Consider the following 23,686-nt stretch of genomic DNA (forward strand, 5'->3'; position numbering starts at 1 on the left):
GAAGACTGAGAGGGAGAGAGATAGAAAGCGCATTAAAGGGGAATAACAAGGGAAGTTGAACATAACAAACAAAAGCAAATCAGGAGTCTCCTATAATGCTATTCTTTTCCCTGAGAATTCTCAGTGATTAACTAACATCAACATCAAGGCTCGAGAAAAAAATCTGTCACTTCAAAACAGAATAATAATGTTGCTTTAGAACCAAAGAGGAGTACTGAGGAATGTACAACTTTTGAACATTTCCTTGGATCCTAATCAGTAATAACATATTGTTATTTCCCCCTTCTTTCCCCCATTTGAAATAGAATTGTGTGTGTGTGTGTGTGTTTATGCTTGTGTGATTGTGTCTGGGTGCGTGTGTTTGCGTGTTTGCGTGTGTGTGTGTGTGTGTGTTTGCGTGTGTGTGTGTTTGTGTGTGTGTGTTTGTGTGCGTGTGTTTGCGCGCGCGTGTGTGTGTGCGTGTTTGCGTGTGTGTGTTTGCGTGTGTGTGTGTTTGTGTGTGCGTTTCCTTTTTTTTGTGTGTGTGTGGTTGTGTGTGTGTGTGTGTGTGTGCGTGCGTGCGTGCTTGTGTATATATGTGCATGTAATTGTCTGCCTATGTGTGCTTGTGTGTGTGTGTTTGCTTTTATGTGTGCGAGTGGTTGTCCCCAGATTATAGTAATCAACCCTGTGCTTGAACCAGAGAATGTCTCTCTTTGCACTACAGCCTCTTCGGCAATAGTCTGTAGACCCTATCCACTGCTACAGAATAAATCACACACAAATGTCCAGCAGCAGTAGTAGTAGTGGACCGAGCCGGTTGGTGAAAGTGGAATGTGTGAAGAGGTGTCTTGCAGATAAGTCATGCTAATAATGGTGTGGTTAAGCGCTGTGGAAAGCATGCTTTGAGTGTTTTGTCCACTTACAAGGCCCTCTCCATGGCTCACTGCCCCTTGGAGGATTACTGTGTAAGGCTGCAGTGAGGGGCTAAGCGCCCAACTGTTCAAGCAGGGGGTTGGTGGCAGCACTGAGTGAGTGGCCAGGTGTGAAGCAAGACAGAAGGGCTTATTAAGTTGCATAATATCTGTTATAACCAGTACCAATTCACAGTGCCTTTGGAAAGTATTCAGACCCCTTGACTTTTCCACATTTTGTTACGTTACAGCATTATTCTAAAATGGATTTAAAAATACCTTATTTACATAAGTATTCAGACCCTTTGTTATGAGACTCAAAATTGAGCTCAGGTACATCCTGTTTCCATTGATCATCCTTGAAATATTTCTACAACTTGATTGGAGTCCACCTGTGGTAAATTCAATTGAATTAACATGATTTGGAAAGGCACACAACCCTCTATATAAGTTCCACAGTGCACGTCTCAGCAAATACCAAGCCATGAGCTTGAAGGAATTGTCTGTAGAGCTCCAAGACAGGATTATGTCGAGGCACAGGTCTGGGGAAGGGTACTAAAAAAATGTCTGCAGCATTGAAGGTCTCCAAAAACACAGTGGCCTCCATCATTTATAAAAGGAACATGTTTGGAACCACCAAGACCATTCCTAGAGCTGGCCGGCCGGGCCAAACTGAGCAATCAGGGGAGAAGGGCCTTGGTCAGGGAGGTGACCATGAAACCGATGGTCACTCTGACAGAGATCCAGAGTTCCTCTGTGGAGATGGGGGAACCTTCCAGAAGGACAACCATCTCTTCAGCACTCCATGAAGGCCATGTCTGGAGGAAACCTGGCACCATCCCTACGGTGAAGCATGGTGGTGGCAGCATCATGCTGTGGGGATGGTTTTCAGTGGCAGGGAGGCTAGTCAGCATCAAGCAAAAGCTGAATGGAGCAAAGTACAGAGAGATCCTTGATGAAAACCTGCTCCAGAGCACTCAGGACCTCAGACTTGGGTGAATGTTTACCTTCCAACGGGACAATGACCCTAAGCACACAGCCAAGACAATGCTTCGGGACAAGTCTCTGAATGTCCTTGAGTGGCCCAGGCAGAGCCTGCACTTGAACATCTCTGGAGAGACCTGTAAATAGCTGCCCATTGATGCTCTGCATCCAACCTGACAGAGCTTGAGAGAGTCTGCAGGGAAGAATAGGAGAAACTCCCCAAATACAGGTGTGCCAAGCTTGTAGTGTCCTACCGATTAAGACTTGAGGCTGTAATCGCTACCAAAGGTGCTTCAACAGAGTACTGAGTAAAAGGTCTCAATACTTATGTATATATAATATTTCAGTTTTTTCTTTTTAATACATTTGCAAAAATGTCTAAAAACCTGTTTTTGCTTTGTCATTATGTGGTATTGTGTGTAGATTGATGAGATTGATGACAATTTAATCAATTTCACAATAAGGCTGTAACGTAACAAAACATGGAACAAGTCAAGGGGTCTGAATACTTGCCGAATGCACTGTACATTCACAGTGGCATGCTGTTTTTTCTCATAAACATACAAGGGCTGTCATGACTCTTGATGAGATCAGTTATTTCTGTCTTATGACAGGGTTATGCAGGCCTTATGAAAGAAGGGTCAATACATGTGTTGCCACATTAATCAAGTTTTAACAGTTTACCATAGTTGTACAAGGGTTTGCTACTTTTGCAAGGGGCAATGATTATTTTGGTGACAGTGACACCCTCACCCTCAGCCTCAACCTAACAGCATTACAGTACAATGCAGAATAGATTCCCAACCAAAGTGACATTGCGTCAATTTTGTTTTCATTTCAGAAATGGGAAACATCCCTCTAACTGAATTAATCAAGAAGATGATTAAACATTGAAATGGGGTGAATGAATCTAACAGTCTGAGACAGACAACTCTGCATTGTGTAAGGGAAATAGCCCATGCAAAAACAAGTTACTTGAACAAAACAAAAATCTGTTCAAGCTGACGCAGGTGTATGCAAAACTGTTGTTCCCACCGTGAACTCAATCAACTAAACTGATTGAAATTGTGTTATTTTGGTGTTCAAATTTGAAATCCAATGGGCCATTGATTAGAAAATGGTTTTCTACATAGCTTACATTGAGTGATATTGTTGAATGTCAACAAGCTGGGAGTGATACGATTCTATCATGTGGAAGATATGAATGTACTTATTCTTGCAGAAATATATTTCCACTTTGACATATGTGCTTTTTACACAGATCACTGCAGGATCCTTATGTCCTTAAATGGTAACTCTCAACCCCAATTTCAGCCAGTGCCCAACCCCTTCAAATAAAAAAATATATTCAGGTGAGAGGTTGTTAGGTGGGGGGAATTGCTCATAAATGTTCATTTCGGGGGTGGGTAAACGTAGTTGTAACTGATCCCAACACTTTCTCACTAAAGCATACAGTTCGTATCAGAAGTCTAATGGCTCGCTCTGATAATACAATGATGTGCATCGTGAGCAAATACGGCTCTGGACAGTTAGGTACCGAGTTCCTGAGATCTGTTGCCACTTATGGTGTAAATTCAAATCCTCCATGTGGTGCAAAAAATTACATCTTTGAAATGTGGCCTCACATTTTTTGCGGTATTGTGTTGGGAAGAAAAGTGCAATCCTCAAAATGAAGATTCGTGGCTCAATTCAATCCACCCACATTACAGTATTTGCGCAGTAGTTATTTTTACCATGGTCAGATTAACTCACAGATTGGTCTTGGGTACTGTATACAAACCCACAACTACTACCTTCCCAGAATTGGAAGGAGGAATATTGAAAACAAAGGATTTTAAAAACAAAGGAATCTTTCTGAAGTGGGATTAGAACTCCTAGCCATTAAACTATGAACCAACTGTTTTAGCAGACTGCGCCACCAATCAGTCATATTACAACAAATTAGCTTTACAACCATTGTTATCTATTTCCTGTTACAATGGATGCAACTACGAATATACACATATATTCCCCATAGTCTACACGTAAAATCACATAGATGTGTATGAAAGGGTAAACCATTTTATTTATTTTTTGGGGTCATATGTGGAAATATGCCTTACTGCCTTTTGAATTTAGTGTAATGTCAGTTGTCAAGTCAAGGAAGCACCATACTAAATATATTGTCAAACTCCATTTACCAAGACCACTGCCAAATAAGGCGCACTCTCACCTGCTTTTATAGTCAGCCTTGAGGTGGTACCTCACTCTCTCTCTCTCTCTCTCTCTCTCTCTCTCTCTCTCTCTCTCTCTCTCTCTCTCTCTCTCTCTCTCTCTCTCTCTCTCTCTCTCTCTCTCTCTCTCTCTCTCTCTCTCTCTCTCACACACACACACACACACACACACACACACACACACACACACACACACACACACACACACACACACACACACACACACACACACACACACACACACACACACACACACACACACACACACACACAATAATGTAATCTCAATGAGAAGCCCTATTCCAGGGCGTGCACATAGATGTCATGTCATCCGCAGAGTACGACCCTGCCTCACACAGGAAGCGGCGCAGGTCCTAATCCAGGCACTTGTCATCTCCCGTCTGGATTACTGCAACTCGCTGTTGGCTGGGCTCCCTACCTGTGCCATTAAACCCCTACAACTCATCCAGAACGCCGCAGCCCGTCTGGTGTTCAACCTTCCCAAGTTCTCTCAAGTTCTCTCACGTCACCCCGTCACCCCGCTCCTCCGCTCTCTCCACTGGCTTCCAGTTGAAGCTCGCATCCGCTACAAGACCATGGTGCTTGCCTACGGAGCTGTGAGGGGAACGGCACCTCAGTACCTCCAGGCTCTGATCAGGCCCTACACCCAAACAAGGGCACTGCGTTCATCCACCTCTGGCCTGCTCGCCTCCCTACCACTGAGGAAGTACAGTTCCCGCTCAGCCCAGTCAAAACTGTTCGCTGCTCTGGCTCCCCAATGGTGGAACACACTCCCTCACGACGCCAGGACAGCGGAGACAATCACCACCTTCCGGAGACACCTGAAACCCCACCTCTTTAAGGAATACCTAGGATAGGATAAGTAATCCTTCTCACCCCCCCCCCCTTTTAAGATTTAGATGCACTATTGTAAAGTGACTGTTCCACTGGATGTCATAAGGTGAATGCACCAATTTGTAAGTCGCTCTGGATAAGAGCGTCTGCTAAATGACTTAAATGTAATGTAAATGTAATGTCATCATCTTGGATGTTCACTGTCAGGTCAGACCTCTCCCAGTGGCAAAACAAAGATGTGCTTTTCTCTGAATCAGTTCATTATGAGTGTATTAATTGCAAAGTCAAGTCTCTCAACAGCATCCCCAAAGTCAGGGCGTTCCCTGTGAAATGAGTCCATCAGGAATCACAATTTCCCTCCAAAATTAGATATACTTGCAGACAAACTGCTCTTAATTTCCTTTGGGTTAAAAACAGAGGGGGAAAAGGGACATGTGAAATTGAATTAGGTCTAATTACCAGTGCAATCGATGGAAAATTGAGTTGATATTCATTTTCCGCTTTTCTCAACACTAGATCTCAGATAAGAGTGTTGGCATTGTAACATGAGCTGATACGGAGGAAGGTAGTTTTGATGGAAGGCGATAGGGAGTCAGTCTGGAATTATCTGATCTGTCAAGGTTGCTGCTCAGAGAGCTTGGCTTGGTTCCCAAATCGGGATGAGCGGAAAGGTTGGAACAGGGAAAGGCTGTTTTTATCATCTTGATGTCTTCTAAGTTGTTGAAACTGTCATAGTGCCAATGTAAGACAAGCTTAGCTATGTTCCATGGTAAGATACTAGGTGTGGCTTAATCATAGTTTCAGTGATGTGATTATTATTGATGTGCTCTATTAGCCCTCTACATATTACTATGTAAGTGTGAGACTTACTGCATCCGTAATATACAGTGCCTTCAGAAAGTTTTCATATCCCGTGACTTATTCCACATTTTGTTGTATTACAGCCTGAATTTAAAATGGATTAAAGTTGCTGTTCTTTCACGCATCTACACACAATATCCCTTGCTGACGAACTGAAAACATGTTTTTATTTCATTCATTGAAAATGAAATGCAGAAATATTTAATTGACATGAGTCAATGCTTTTTAGAAGCACTTTTGGTGTCGATTGCAGCTTTGAGTCATCTTGGGTGTGTCTGTATCAGTTTTGCACGTCTGGATTTAGGGGTTTTCTCCCATTCTTCCTTGCAGATTTTCTCAAGCTTTGTTAGATTAGATGGGGAATGTCAGTGAACTGCAATCTTCAAGTCTATCCATAGATTCTCACTGGGATTCAAGTCTGGGCTTTGGCTGGGCCTCTCAAGAACTTTCACATTCTTGTTCTGAAGCCATTTCGGTGTTGCTTTGGCTGTATGCTTGGGTTAATTTCCTTTTGGAACATAAATCTTCACCCCAGTCTGAGGTCGTTTGCATCCTGAATAAGGTTTTCATCAAGGATTTGCCTGTATTTGGCTCCATTCATTGTTTCCTCCAGCCTTACCAGTCACCAGGTCCCTGCCAATGAAAAACATCCCCATAGCACAATGCTGCCACCACAATTCTTCATGGCTGGGATGGTGTAAGACGGGTGATGAGCTGCATGATTGTCTCCAGACATAGCCCTTTGCGTTCAAACCAGAGTTCAATTTTTGTCTCATCAGACCACAGAATATTCCAGGCATGCTGTCATGTGCTTCTGTGTGGCCACTCTCCCATACATCCCAGATTGGTGAAGTGCTGTAGAAACTGTTGCCCTTTTGGCAGGTTCTCTCATCTCAATCAAGGAACTCTGTAGTTCTGTCAGAGTGGTCATTGGGTTCTTGGTCACCTAAAAACAGGTTGCCTCCCTGCCGGAGGTCCTTCTTGCCCAGTTGCTCAGTTTGGTCGGACGGCCAACTCTAGACTGAGTCTGGGTAGTTCCATATTTTTTTCCATTCGCAATGATGGAGATCACTGTTCTCTTGGAAACTTTCAACACTCTAGAAATTGTTTTATACTTTCCCCCAGATATATGCCTCATCACAATTTTATTGTAGAGACCTACGGACAGTTCCTTGGATGTCATGGTATAGTTTCTGCTCTGACATGCACTGTAAACTGTGGGACCTTATATAGACAGTTGTGTTTCTTTCTAAATCATGTCCAGACTATTGAATTGGCCACATGTGGACTCCAATCAAGTTGTACTGACATCTTAATGATAATCAAAGGAAATTGGATGCACCTGAGATCAATTTGGAGTGTCATAGCAAAGGGGTGTGAATACTTACAATACCAGTCAAAAGTTTGGATACACCTACTCATTCAAGGGTTTTACTGTTTACTATTTTCTACATTGTAGAATAATAGTGAAGACCTCAAAACTATGAAATAACAACTATGGAATCATGTAGTAACCAAAACAAGTGTTAAAACAAATCAAAATATATTTTAGATTTTAGATTATTCAAAGTAGTCACCCTTGAATGAGTAGGTGTGTCTAAACTTTTGACTGGTACTGTATGTTTTTTTTTTTTTAATTTTTTTTTTAACCTTTATTTAACCAGGCAAGTCAGTTAAGAACATATTCTTATTTTCAATGACGGCCTACATGACATATGTATGTATTTCATTTTCAATGAATGTCCAAACATTTCTAAAAACATGTTTAAACTTTTTCATTATCAGGTGTTGTGTGTGAATTCAGGCTGTAGCACAACAAACTGTGGAATAAGTCAAGGGTCATGAATACTTACTGAAGGCGCTGTAGGTACCAATCCCTATCCACCAGTCAGTTCCAACTATCCTCTCTCTCTCTCCGTATGGTGTTTTACATCAATGAGTCTTTGAGCAGAATGTGGACATATTGAACTTTTGAATAGCATTGTGCTAATGGGAAAAACAATATAACTAGCTGACTATACATCTCTGAATTGTAGCTCTAAGGCAACAAGGTATCAATGAACATTTTGGGATCACAGTTTCTTCAAAGAGAAGACATACGTCAGATCCTTGCGGCATGGGGAACGAAGCACACGGGAGGTGGTTGGAAAAATGGGCGAGCGGTTTGCTGATGTCAACGTTGTGAACAGAGTGCCCCATGGTGGCGGTGGGGTTATGGTGTGGGCTACAGACAACGAACACAATTGCTTTTTATCGATGGCCAGTTGAATGCACAGAGCAACAGTGACAAGATCCGGAGGCCCATTGTAGTGCCATTCATCTGCCGCAATCACCTCATGTTTCAGCATGATAATGCACGGCCCCGTGTCGCAGCGGTACACAATTCCTGGAAGCTGAAAACGTCCCAGTTCTTCCATGGCCTGCATACTCACCAGACATTGAGCGTGTTTGGGATGCTCTTGATCAACGTGTACCGGTTCCAGCCAATATCCAGCAACTTCGCACTGCCATTGAAGAGGAGTGGGACAATGTTCCACAGCCCACAATCAACAGCCCGATCAACTCTATGCGAAGGAGATGTGTTGCGCTGCAAGAGGCAAATGGTGGTCACACCAGATACTGACTGTTTTTCTGATCCACGCTCCTGCCTTTTATCTGTGGCCAACAGATGGATTTCTCTATTCCCAGTTGTGAAATCCATAGATTGGTGCCTAATGAATTCATTTAAATTGATTGATGTCTTTATATGAACTGTAACTCAGTAAAAGCTTTAAAGTTGTTGCATGTTGTGTTAATAATTTTGTTCAGTGTAGTATGGATGCCATACGCTGGCAGAACAAGTCACAGACTCGTGACCTCTAGTCTGTTGAACCCTACGAATTAATAGACATCTTCCAGTGGTGGAGAGTGTGTGGGCGAGTGTGTGTGTGTTTGTACGTGAATGTGTGTGTGCGTGCGAGCGAGCACGTGTGTGTGTGTGTGTGTGTGTGTGTGTGTGTGTGTGTGTGTGTGTGTGTGTGTGTGTGTGTGTGTGTGTGTGTGTGTGTGTGTGTGTGTGTGTGTGTGTGTGTGTGTGTGTGTGTGTGTGTGTGTGTGCGAGTGTGTGGTGTGTGCATGTGATATTTTGTATGTGATGGGATGCACCAGACGTGTGTTTGCTTGGCTCGCTTAGTATGATGGGTCAGAGTTCATTATAGGGCCTTGACAACAAAAGCGAGTCTAACTGGGAGTCCGTAGCAGGAGATGGGAAGAGATCTGATTGGGCAGGGCTATGCCTCCAAGGGGATGGGTGAGATTAGTTAGCCTTGGATGGTGACGCTGTATCCCATGCCGTTGGCAGAGAGAAAACAATTGCTGTAGGGATGTTTAAACATTTCAAATAGGATGGTACCAGTCTGGCCATTTAGTACTGAAACAGAAAGCATAATCACAATAGGTACACTTCAATGTATCTCTAGCTTTTTGTTTTGTAATTCCATTGAGAACGTGGTATTTTGGTGAGGTTGGTTCATGCTATATATACAGTCTGCCACCTCAACACTTCTTTCCCCTTTTTATAACGTCTAACTTTCTCACTCTGCTGTCATGTAGTAACAATACATTCAAGCCTGAACATTTTGCTGTGACCTCTCTCAGTCACGCTCTGACAGAGTCACTGACCGACACATAGAGTAGTCTCAGACTGGTGATTTTGCAAGAAGCAGTGTTACACGGAGCGATGTTTCCTCAAGTGTCCAGAGATATGGTATTGCTCCTATTTACCCTGTCTGCACCTATACTACCTCAACAGGTACACATACAGCATACTAACATGATTGATAAAAAGTATACCCCCCATTGATTTATTCATCTTTTGTTGACCATGCCAGCTTTCCTCTTGGGCCCTTAAAGCCATTGGGTATTACTTTGAATGACTCTTTATTGGGATTAATCTGCTACCTTAATCAAAGGGACCTTTAAAATCTGTTTGTTTGGCACTTTTGTGTTTATGCTGCTGGCTGTTTTCATGGACTCTGAAAGAGTGGATCAGCCGAACGTGCTAGCCATCATTTGCTGAATGTATTACAATACTTAAGGCACTTTTTTATTCCCATCAGAAATCAAAAAATGCTTTCCTGTGAAATGCATCACCTTCATCTAAGGTCAGCTAGACGATTGGACTGATTAAATATGAATAAAACAATGACTATATTAATGAAGAAATCATTACATTTCGGTAGACGCTCTTATCAAGAGCATTTAGGGTTAAGTGCCTTAAGGGTACAGAAGGAATTTTCACCTAGTTGTCTCAGGGATTCAATCCAGCAACCTTTTTGTTATTGACCCAACACTAGGCAACCTGCCACCCTCTAAACCATGGACAGGTTTGTCTGATGAGTGTTTGAACAATATGGCAGCATGCAGTATATGTTGTATTATTTTTGCTAGAAAAATAAAGTTTATTCTTTCATTTTCAGTTAAGCCTGCATCAGCGAGTCGTGTTCAGACAATCTCATTGTTCAGGAATTTTGTTACACTTTTTTTCAGTGAGTCAGGATCAAACTATAGAACATATTCAATAATATGTCCTGTATTTCTCTTTGTGTCTGAGCCTTTGTGTGCTGTAGAACACATTGTCAGTAGAATGTATTATACCATAACTGAGTTCTCGGCAAACCAAAATGTAGTTCAGCAAGTTAGAGCTCAAGAACACCTTTTTGCTACACTATCTTTAGAAGTTGGCAGTCACCTTGGCCGTCCTCGGTCAGTTTGTTCAAGTTAGTCATGAATTGTGTAATGAATCATGCATGGGATCAAATCAAGGTGTCCTTGGGGGTGAACATGCCTGAACAGTGTCGCCTCCTCTTCCTCCTCCACCTGCTGGCCCCAGTCATCTCCAGTCACCGGGCCACAGGTTGGACTCTCTCCAACCATGTCATCCAAGTGACCGTCCCGTAAGAATATACCCGACGGAAGTGAGTTTTATTTAGTGACTCTCCGAGGCGAGTCACACTTCAATGCCTCCGCAGCTGCTACTTGTTGTCTCCCATCTGTTAAGGGTATTGTTTGTGTGGTTAGTGATCCTGAACTCATTATCATCAACCTCTAAGATAAACTATTGTTCTTCCCTCTAATATGGACTCTCGGAGTCCAATCAGGCTCCAAAGTTTTGCGGGGAAACTGAAATGATCGCAGCTGCACTGCTGCAGACCTAATTACATCACAGGGAGTCAAGGGGGAGACGAGAGGGGCCAGACCTGGTTTCTCGTTTTGTTGGCCGACCCTCTGAAATCACAGGGAATGGAGACGTACTGTGCCCTATGATGTCACTGGCCATAAAACATTGCTTTACGTTTGTTGTGTTGTCTATAACTGATGTAGTATTGTCACAATGATTTTGTTTCTGTAACTACTCTTCTTGTTTACCCTTGAGATGAAGCAGCGAGTCAGAGTTTCTTTCTTTATCTGTCTGATAAATAGACATATTGTGTCCATCCTTTACCGTCTTCAATCCGTACGCTAGACTGGCGATCAAATTGTATTGGTTCATTGTTTTGAACTTTTTGTCTAAAAAGCCATGCATTTCTTTGTTGACTTCTGAAAATATTGGTTGAATGGGGTGTCTGGATCTGAGATTAGTGTAATTGTTAGATAAATATTCATGTAAATATCCGGAACTCAACACAGGAAACACAATGTCTTATATTGACAATCCATCTACTTACTTTAAAAGAGTGTACTGTTTTATTTGGCAGAATGCCGTCCCTATATCCCTGTCCCTGATGCTCGGCTTCTTTTCTGCTGGCCTGGCAAAGAACAATAACTTTCAGCTTTCATTTAATTAACTCAGCTTTTTTATGCACTTTTTAAAGGTACTGTGACAGTACAGAAATCAACCAGTTATTAGTCCATCAGCTCTTCTGTCCGCAGACTTAAGTCTCCCGGTGTAGAACTGCTGTTGTCCACCCAGCAAAACGCTCTTGCAGCAAATTGCCTCCGTAAATATTAGCTGTATAAACAGGTCATATGTCAAATTCTGTCAGCACGAATAATCCTGGATAGATATGTCTGCTACTGTAGGTCAACGAATAATGGGAATTAAAAGAATTCTTCCCTGACTCAGTGCCATACCTATACACATTTCTAAGCAAGGCCCAGAAAGATCTAGAGATTCTAATTATATGAGGGAAGCAATCTATATTTTAGCGATCGGGATAGAATATCCTCTGAACAATCCAATACCGTATATTGAAAAACTAGGAGATTGTCTTCATAGCTGCAGTAAGACTGGTAATGTTAGCAGATGATAGTGAACAATCCAATAATGTATATGAAAAACTAGGAGATTGTCTTCATAGCTGGCAGCAAGACTGGTAATGTTAGCAGATGATAGTGAACAATCCAATAATGTATATGAAAAACTAGGAGATTGTCTTCATAGCAGGCAGTAAGACTGGTAATGTTAGCAGATGATAGTGAACAATCCAATAATGTATATGAAAAACTAGGAGATTGTCTTCATAGCAGGCAGTAAGACTGGTAATGTTAGCAGATGATAGTGAACAATCCAATAATGTATATGAAAAACTAGGAGATTGTCTTCATAGCAGGCAGTAAGACTGGTAATGTTAGCAGATGATAGTGAACAATCCAATACCGTATATTGAAAAACTAGGAGATTGTCTTCATAGCAGGCAGTAAGACTGGTAATGTTAGCAGATGATAGTGAACAATCCAATAATGTATATGAAAAACTAGGAGATTGTCTTCATAGCTGGCAGTAAGACTGGTAATGTTAGCAGATGATAGTGAACAATCCAATAATGTATATGAAAAACTAGGAGATTGTCTTCATAGCAGGCAGTAAGACTGGTAATGTTAGCAGATGATAGTGAACAATCCAATAATGTATATGAAAAACTAGGAGATTGTCTTCATAGCTGGCAGTAAGACTGGTAATGTTAGCAGATGATAGTGAACAATCCAATAATGTATATGAAAAACTAGGAGATTGTCTTCATAGCAGGCAGTAAGACTGGTAATGTTAGCAGATGATAGTGAACAATCCAATAATGTATATGAAAAACTAGGAGATTGTCTTCATAGCAGGCAGTAAGACTGGTAATGTTAGCAGATGATAGTGAACAATCCAATAATGTATATGAAAAACTAGGAGATTGTCTTCATAGCTGGCAGTAAGACTGGTAATGTTAGCAGATGATAGTGAACAATCCAATAATGTATATGAAAAACTAGGAGATTGTCTTCATAGCTGACAGTAAGACTTGTAATGTTAGCAGATGATAGTGAACAATCCAATAATGTATATGAAAAACTAGGAGATTGTCTTCATAGCTGGCAGTAAGACTGGTAATGTTAGCAGATGATAGTGAACAATCCAATAATGTATATGAAAAACTAGGAGATTGTCTTCATAGCAGGCAGTAAGACTGGTAATGTTAGCAGATGATAGTGAACAATCCAATACCGTATATTGAAAAACTAGGAGATTGTCTTCATAGCTGGCAGTAAGACTGGTAATGTTAGCAGATGATAGTGAACAATCCAATAATGTATATGAAAAACTAGGAGATTGTCTTCATAGCTGACAGTAAGACTGGTAATGTTAGCAGATGATAGTGAACAATCCAATAATGTATATGAAAAACTAGGAGATTGTCTTCATAGCAGGCAGTAAGACTGGTAATGTTAGCAGATGATAGTGAACAATCCAATAATGTATATGAAAAACTAGGAGATTGTCTTCATAGCTGGCAGTAAGACTGGTAATGTTAGCAGATGATAGTGAACAATCCAATAATGTATATGAAAAACTAGGAGATTGTCTTCATAGCAGGCAGTAAGACTGGTAATGTTAGCAGATGATAGTGAACAATCCAATACCGTATATTGAAAAACTAGGAGATTGTCTTCATAGCTGGCAGTAAGACTGGTAATGTTAGCAGATGATAGTGAACAATCCAATAATGTATATGAAAAACTAGGAGATTGTCTTCATAGCAGGCAGTAAGACTGGTAATGTTAGCAGATGATAGTGAACAATCCAATACCGTATATTGAAAAACTAGGAGATTGTCTTCATAGCTGGCAGTAAGACTGGTAATGTTAGCAGATGATAGTGAACAATCCAATAATGTATATGAAAAACTAGGAGATTGTCTTCATAGCTGACAGTAAGACTGGTAATGTTAGCAGATGATAGTGAACAATCCAATAATGTATATGAAAAACTAGGAGATTGTCTTCATAGCAGGCAGTAAGACTGGTAATGTTAGCAGATGATAGTGAACAATCCAATAATGTATATGAAAAACTAGGAGATTGTCTTCATAGCTGGCAGTAAGACTGGTAATGTTAGCAGATGATAGTGAACAATCCAATAATGTATATGAAAAACTAGGAGATTGTCTTCATAGCAGGCAGTAAGACTGGTAATGTTAGCAGATGATAGTGAACAATCCAATACCGTATATTGAAAAACTAGGAGATTGTCTTCATAGCTGGCAGTAAGACTGGTAATGTTAGCAGATGATAGTGAACAATCCAATAATGTATATGAAAAACTAGGAGATTGTCTTCATAGCTGGCAGTAAGACTGGTCATGTTAGCAGATGATAGTGAACAATCCAATAATGTATATGAAAAACTAGGAGATTGTCTTCATAGCAGGCAGTAAGACTGGTAATGTTAGCAGATGATAGTGAACAATCCAATAATGTATATGAAAAACTAGGAGATTGTCTTCATAGCAGGCAGTAAGACTGGTAATGTTAGCAGATGATAGTGAACAATCAATAATGTATATGAAAAACTAGGAGATTGTCTTCATAGCTGGCAGTAAGACTGGTAATGTTAGCAGATGATAGTGAACAATCCAATAATGTATATGAAAAACTAGGAGATTGTCTTCATAGCTGACAGTAAGACTGGTAATGTTAGCAGATGATAGTGAACAATCCAATAATGTATATGAAAAACTAGGAGATTGTCTTCATAGCTGGCAGTAAGACTGGTAATGTTAGCAGATGATAGTGAACAATCCAATAATGTATATGAAAAACTAGGAGATTGTCTTCATAGCTGGCAGTAAGACTGGTAATGTTAGCAGATGATATTGAACAATCCAATAATGTATATGAAAAACTAGGAGATTGTCTTCATAGCAGGCAGTAAGACTGGTAATGTTAGCAGATGATAGTGAACAATCCAATACCGTATATTGAAAAACTAGGAGATTGTCTTCATAGCTGGCAGTAAGACTGGTAATGTTAGCAGATGATAGTGAACAATCCAATAATGTATATGAAAAACTAGGAGATTGTCTTCATAGCTGGCAGTAAGACTGGTAATGTTAGCATATGATAGTGAACAATCCAATAATGTATATGAAAAACTAGGAGATTGTCTTCATAGCAGGCAGTAAGACTGGTAATGTTAGCAGATGATAGTGAACAATCCAATAATGTATATGAAAAACTAGGAGATTGTCTTCATAGCAGGCAGTAAGACTGGTAATGTTAGCAGATGATAGTGAACAATCCAATAATGTATATGAAAAACTAGGAGATTGTCTTCATAGCTGGCAGTAAGACTGGTAATGTTAGCAGATGATAGTGAACAATCCAATAATGTATATGAAAAACTAGGAGATTGTCTTCATAGCTGACAGTAAGACTGGTAATGTTAGCAGATGATAGTGAACAATCCAATAATGTATATGAAAAACTAGGAGATTGTCTTCATAGCTGGCAGTAAGACTGGTAATGTTAGCAGATGATAGTGAACAATCCAATAATGTATATGAAAAACTAGGAGATTGTCTTCATAGCTGGCAGTAAGACTGGTAATGTTAGCAGATGATATTGAACAATCCAATAATGTATATGAAAAACTAGGAGATTGTCTTCATAGCTGACAGTAAGACTGGTAATGTTAGCAGATGATATTGAACAATCCAATAATGTATATGAAAAACTAGGAGATTGTCTTCATAGCTGGCAGTAAGACTGGTAATGTTAGCAGATGATAGTGAACAATCCAATAATGTATATGAAAAACTAGGAGATTGTCTTCATAGCAGGCAGTAAGACTGGTAATGTTAGCAGATGATAGTGAACAATCCAATACCGTATATTGAAAAACTAGGAGATTGTCTTCATAGCTGGCAGTAAGACTGGAAATGTTAGCAGATGATAGTGAACAATCCAATAATGTATATGAAAAACTAGGAGATTGTCTTCATAGCAGGCAGTAAGACTGGTAATGTTAGCAGATGATAGTGAACAATCCAATACCGTATATTGAAAAACTAGGAGATTGTCTTCATAGCTGGCAGTAAGACTGGTAATGTTAGCAGATGATAGTGAACAATCCAATAATGTATATGAAAAACTAGGAGATTGTCTTCATAGCAGGCAGTAAGACTGGTAATGTTAGCAGATGATAGTGAACAATCCAATAATGTATATTGAAAAACTAGGAGATTGTCTTCATAGCTGGCAGTAAGACTGGTAATGTTAGCAGATGATAGTGAACAATCCAATAATGTATATGAAAAACTAGGAGATTGTCTTCATAGCAGGCAGTAAGACTGGTAATGTTAGCAGATGATAGTGAACAATCCAATAATGTATATGAAAAAAAAACATGTAAGATTTCAGATAATATTACCTTGACCTCCATGAAGGCATTTCTTTGGTCCAACTTCAATGCGTCACAATACCAAAGAGTGGTTTGACAGGGTTTGGTACTGTAGTGTATAAGGTGAGTTTATGCAGCTTTTTTTTTAGGACATTCAGAATTATTATGGTCTTCTTGATTCATCGGAAATGGATGGCAATGGATATTTTAGTGTAATTCATAACAGATCATGTTTATTACCAGGAGTGTGTATCAACTGGAGTAGTGCCTGCACATTAATGTCTAATTTCAAATCTATTTTCCGATAAAGACAATATTCAGTGCGTTTGCTTTATGCGTCTGGCAAATTGACTTATTCAACAATATTCTCTGCAGATGTTTCTTCTCCCTTTGGATTTAAAAAGTGGTGAACCATGAATGTCTATTAGATTCTTCGATTTCTAAAAACGCTCTCAGATAAATCTTCATTGGGAGGGGATGTCCCACCTTCACACAGGGAGACTTGTAATGAAAGTCATGTTAACTTTAGATCCGCCATGAATTACTGGATAATGTGCAGAACATATAGTGGATACTTGGGACTGAGTTTCCCTGCACTGAATATGTGCTGTCACTCTGCACGACTCATTGTGGACCCTAGGGCTCAAAGATATTGCTTACTCATGTGGATTAAACTGGTGTCAAATGTGTACGCCCCACTGTATATCATGTTTGACTCGCTGGCGCCAAAATCGATACATTTGGAATAATTCATTCCAGATTGGAATTCACTGAATTTATCAAATATATCACAGATCTTTCGCTGTCGTGCGCACATCGCAGAGCGTTGGTAAGTGACAAATTAGGTCTTTAATGCATATATATAGCAGCAAGCATGAACTGACAATGGAGTAACGCCATGACAATCATTTAGATTTACAGTAGCCATTTAGCTCTTGAGAATAATCTGTGTTTTGCCCTTTCAATCCTCCACATTTGCAGCTGTATGAGAATAAGTGTTCCCTGAGGCAAAATGTGGTGATAATGGAATTCATACTGCTTGAGGCATTCTACACAATCCCGCCAAAATGACTTGTTTGACAATCTCTCTGCTAAACCAGACACTACCTTAATTGGGGAATAAGGAGACAGCAGACATGACACATCATGAATCACCTTATCCATATGCAGGTACAGCAGGACTTAAAGGAAACTATTACATTTCTTCCCACCTGGTAATGGTGAGTAATGGCCATTTTATTACTGATAGGGCTGAATTCCAGATTGGTATGATTAAATTCATTGATGTAGCTTAGCATCGGAGAAATCCAAGTGTATTACTGTGAGAGCAATGACACAATTGGCTTTTGAATAGCTACATTTAATTTATTCCACTTTCAGAAATGGACCTCAAAGTAATTGTCCAGTGAAAATCTCACTTTTAAAAGTTGATATTCTGTTAACAGATACCCAAATAATGTTGTTGACTCATGCTATTGTAGTATTTGTGGTGAAATTGGCTAATCATTTCTTTCAAAAACCCCACCTCATAGACGATGGTGTCATCCACCTGAGGAGGATGAGCTGGCCAATCAGCGTTCTGCACGCATTCATATTTTTTATGAGCCGTATGTGCCCACACCATTCTGTTGTTGGGGTATGCCCACACCATTCTGTTGTTGGGGTATGCCCACACCATTCTGTTGTTGGGGTATGCCCACACCATTCTGTTGTTGGGGTATGCCCACACCATTCTGTTGTTGGGGTATGCCCACACCATTCTGTTGTTGGGGTATGCCCACACATTTTATTTAACCTTTATTTATCAGGGAGTCATACTGAGACTAAGGTCTCTTTTACACATGAGCCCTGAATTACATAAATTACAGAATGTGCACACATCAAAATATAAATACAAAATGCAAGGAGAAAGAAAACACTATTGTAAAAAACGAACACATTCATCAGTAATAAGGTCCTCAATCAACTTTCTGAATTGCCGTAGAACCACCAAAACATCAAATGTAAGAATATTTTGAAGACCATTCCACAAATAAGGAGCAAGAAAATAACTTCTAGAGTTAGCCATCCCTGAGACCGGATGTGTCTCAGCCTCCAGTATTTATGCTGCAGTAGTTTATGTGTCGGGGGGCTAGGGTCAGTTTGTTATATCTGGAGTACTTCTCCTGTCCTATTCGGTGTCCTGTGTGAATCTAAGTGTGCATTCTCTAATTCTCTCCTTCTCTCTTTCTTTCTCTCTCTCGGAGGACCATGCCTCAGGACTACCTGACATGATGACTCCTTGCTGTCCCCAGTCCACCTGGCCATGCTGCTGCTCCAGTTTCAACTGGCCTGGGCCCTAGGACCATGTCCCAGGACTACCTGACATGATTACTCCTTGCTGTCCCCGGTCCACCTGGCCATGCTGCTGCTCCAGTTTCAACTGTTCTGCCTTACTATTATTCAACCATGCTGGTCATTTATGAACATTTGAACATCTTGGCCACGTTCTGTTATAATCTCCACCCGGCACAGCCAGAAGAGGACTGGCCACCCCACATATGCTCTCTCTAATTCTCTCTTTCTTTCTCTCTCTCGGAGGACCTGAGCCCTAGGACCGTACCCCAGGACTACCTGACATGATGGCTCCTTGCTGTCCCCAGTCCACCTGACTGTGCTGCTGCTCCAGTTTAAACTGTTCTGCCTTATTATTATTCGACCATGCTGGTCATTTATGAACATTTGAACATCTTGGTCATGTTCTGTTATAATCTCTACCCGGCACAGCCAGAAGAGGACTGGCCACCCCACATAGCCCGGTTCCTCTCTAGGTTTCTTCCTAGGTTTTGGCTTTTCTAGGGAGTTTTTCCTAGCCACCGTGCTTTTACACCTGCATTGTTTGCTGTTTGGGGTTTTAGGCTGGGTTTCTGTACAGCACTTTGAGATATCAGCTGATGTACGAAGGGCTATATAAATACATTTGATTTGATTTGATTTGATTTGGTAACTCGTATGTCTACATTTTAGTAATAATGTTAGATACAGTGGGACTTTTTGGTAAAAGGGATTTATAAATGAAAAATAATTACAAGCAACCTAAGTGACATCAGAAGGCCATCCAATTTCTGGTAGAGAATGCAGTGATGAGTACTACAATTGTCACCTGTAATAAAGCACAGTGATCTATGATAAACTGCATCTTAACTACTTTAATGAAGTGGTAACTACATTCATATAGATGATGTCGCCATAGTCTAGAACTGATGAACCCATTTTTATTATCAGCTTCTTAAAGGGAAATTCCACCCAAAAACTACATTTTGGTATTTGTTGTGATGTATTTCATTAGTTCATTGTTGATGTCGTCCCCATTGCTTGTCAGCAATCAACTTTTCAAGATATGTAACTTTCAAAATGCCTAAGTTATCATGCAAAATGCATCATACGGGGATAAAGCCAATCTCAATGCAAAACACAACTATAGAGTATGTCCTTTGTATTGTCAATGACAATTGGTGGGCCCCACCACATCCTGCGCACCTGTCATGTTACATTGGGGGTATCTCACTCAGTCATTATTTTAATAGTGCATGACACTGTTAATGAGTGTTCAAACTTTAATTCAAAACAGAATATTACCATTTGCTCCATCCGGTAATTCAGGCTCTGAAATCAATTTGGTCCCAATGTCTCTTACCACTCATTCAGAGGGCCTTGCAGAGGGAAAACGTAATTCAACTATCACTCTATAAATTCTATTACATCTCTGTGGGTATGGCTGTGAATGCAATGTATCAAATGAAGTGCTTGCAGCAGACAAGCTGCTCCTTGGAGCTATTGCACAATACAGGAAGTTATGGGGGCGCATTGGTGTGTCAAGCAATAGCTCCGACATTATGTCTTGCAGAGATAAAGTGTCTTTCCATTTAATCATAACTAGATGGTATTATTCAGTGGCATACACAATACGTACACACACACACACGTACACACACAGAGTCAGTTGGTGGGGACACTGACAGTACCTGATAGAAAATCGTAAGAATAGCATTCTTTGGAAATATCTGCTACTTTTGCCTTTTTGCACTTCAAGAAATATAAACAATAGTCTACAGCCCTGCAGATGACATGCAACATTAGGTTACTGTACTCAAGCTTGTGCAAGCTCAGGTAAAGTAAGCCTCATGTCCATCAGGAAAAACAGTTTGATGGTAATGGTTCTCACTCACTGCCAAGACTCCCTGGGTTTGTAAGTGCACCGACGGAGTTCCCGAGTCAGCTACTTTTAAGTGTGCTGAGACTATGAATAAAACATACAAGGTAAAGGTCACCTGCAGGTCATGTCATTAACCTAACAGAGTGTGGCCCCTTTTAGACCCTGGTGTGGCATCCTTAAAAATCTGCACAGACACATCCATCACAGACTTTATCTTACATGGGATAGAATTACTCAAGTAGAGGTCAACAACCACTACCTTTGTTATTAGTGTAATAAAACAAATCCCAGTGGCTCAGAGTAGAAGTGCTGATCTCGATAAGATCCCCAATGTCCATGTAAACGCCACATATTCTTTTCACCATTTACTAGAAGTAAATTACAATATTCCAATACAATACAGATGAGCTAAATGCCTTTTATGCTCGCTTCGAGGTAAGCAACACTGAAGCATGCCTGAGAGCATCAGCTGTTCTGGATGACTGTGTGATAACTCTCTCGGTAGCCAATGTGAGCAAGACCTTTAACCTGTTACTCCTACCCCCTACTTTTTCGAACATTCTGTTAAAAATCGTGCAACATTTCAGCGCCCTGCTACTCATGCCAGGAATATAGTATATGCATATGATTAGTATGTGTGGATAGAAAACACTCAGACGTTTATAAAACTGGTTACATCACGGCTGTGACTATAACAGAACATGCGTTTCATTGAAAAGTGCAGGAAAATCTGATCACTGAAAATGGAAAAATATATCCATGCGCCACTTCAACCGATTGATAAAGGTGATCCACATTAAATGGGGCCGAGGTTGCAATACCTACAGCTTCCACACGATGTCAACAGTCTTGTCATTTGCCTAGGCTTTGTTTCTTGGTCAAACGAAGAAGAGACAGCCCATTTCTTCAGGTCGCCGACCGGATATTTTGGTTGAGATTTACCCGGACATTATTTCCAGACGTACAGCTATAGAATATACATCGCCTCGTGATCAATTTGATCGCTTATTAACGTTTACTAATACCTAAAGTTGCATTACAAAAGTATTTCGAAGTGTTTTGTGAAAGTTTATCGTCGACTTTTTTAATAAAAAAAAATGACGTTACGTTATAAAACGCTATTTTTTTCGTTGATCACACAGTCTTCATAGATCGATATCTAGGCTATATATGGACCGATTTAATCGACAAAAAGACCCAATAGTGTTTATGGGACATCTAGGTCTGCCAACAAAGAAGATGGTCAAAGGTAATGAATTTATATTTTATTTGTGCGTTTTGTGTAGCGCCGACTAAGCTAATTATTTTGTTTACGTCCCCTGCGGGTCTTTTGGGGTGTTACATGCTATCAGATAATAGCTTCTCATGCTTTCGCCGAAAAGCATTTAACCTGTTAGACCTATAGGGGCAGTATTTCATTTTTGGATAAAAAGACGTGCCCGTTTTTAGCGCAATATTTTGTCACGAAAAGATGCTCGACTATGCTTGGAATTGATAGTTTTGGAAAGAAGACACTCTGACGTTTCCAGAACTGCAAAGATTTTCACTGTGAGTGCCATAGAACAAAATCTACAGGCAAAACCAAGATGTTTGAGTGACCAGGAAATCAACAGGATTTCTGGAGGCACGTTTTCCATGATCGCCTTATATGGCTGTGAATGCGACAGGAATGAACGGACACTTCCTATCGTTTCCCCAGGTGTCTGCAGCATTGTGACGTATTTGTAGGCATATCATTGGAAGATTGACCATAAGAGCCTACAATTACCAAGTGTCCCGCACGGTGTCTGCGTGGAAATTGGTGCGCAAAAGTCAGGTACCAGTATTTTTCCATCCGAATCAGAGAAGAATGCACGCTTCCAGGGACGGCATTTCAATGAAGAGATATATGACAAAACACCTTGAGGATTGATTCAAACAACGTTTTCCATGTTTCAGTCGATATTATGGAGTTAATTCGGAAAAAGTTTGACGTGTAGGTGACTGAATTTTCGGTTAGTTTCGGTAGCCAAATGCATAGTAACAAAACGGAACGTTGTGTCCTACACAAGCATCTTTCAGGAAAAACTGGACATCTGCTATGTAACTGAGAGTCTCCTCATTGAAACATCTGAAGTTCTTCAAAGGTAAATTATTTTATTTGATCCCTTTGCTGGTTTTTGTGAATGTTGCGTGCTAAATGCTAACGCTAAATGCTAAGCTAGCTATCACCACTCTTACACAAATTATTGATTTTCTCTGGTTCTAAAGCATATTTTGAAAATCTGAGACGATAGGATTGTTAAGAAAAGGATAAGCTTGAGAGCAGGCATATTTATTTCATTTCATTTGCAATTTTTAGAAATCAATAACGTTGCGTTATGGTAATGAGCTTGAGGCTATGATTACGCGACCGCATGCGGGTGGGTCGGCCTAAGAGGTTAAAAAATCTGACTCGTTGCCTGGATTCACAACGAGTGTAGCTTTAATTCAATACCCTGCATGTGTATTTTAATGAACGTTTGAGTTTTAACGAGTGCTATTAGCATTTAGCGTAGTGCATTTGCATTTCCAGATGTCTAGATGGGACGCCTGCGTGTCAGGTAGGAGCAAGAGGTTAAACAGGTCAACATTCACAAAGCCGCAGGGCCAGATGGATTACCAGGACATGTACTCAAAGCATGCGCAGACCAACTGGCAAGTGTCTTCACTGACATTTTCAACCTCTCCCTAACTCTGTAATATCTACATGTTTCAAGCAGACCACTATAGTTCCCGTGCCCATGGAAGCGAAGGTAAGCAGTATAAATGATTACCGACCCATAGCACTCACGTAGGTAGCCATGAAGTGCTTTGAAAGGCTAGTCATGGCTCACATCAACAGCATCCTCCCAGATACCCTTGACCCACTCCAGTTTGCATACTGCCTCAACAGATACACAGATGGTGCAATTTCAATTGCACTCCACACTGCCCTTTCCCACCTGGACAAAAGGAACACCTATTTGAGAATGCTGTTCATTGACTAAGCTAAGGACCCTGGGACTAAACACCTCCCTCTGAAA

Source organism: Oncorhynchus keta, chromosome 37 (genome assembly GCF_023373465.1).
Source record: "Oncorhynchus keta strain PuntledgeMale-10-30-2019 chromosome 37, Oket_V2, whole genome shotgun sequence".
Lineage (NCBI taxonomy): Eukaryota > Metazoa > Chordata > Actinopteri > Salmoniformes > Salmonidae > Oncorhynchus > Oncorhynchus keta.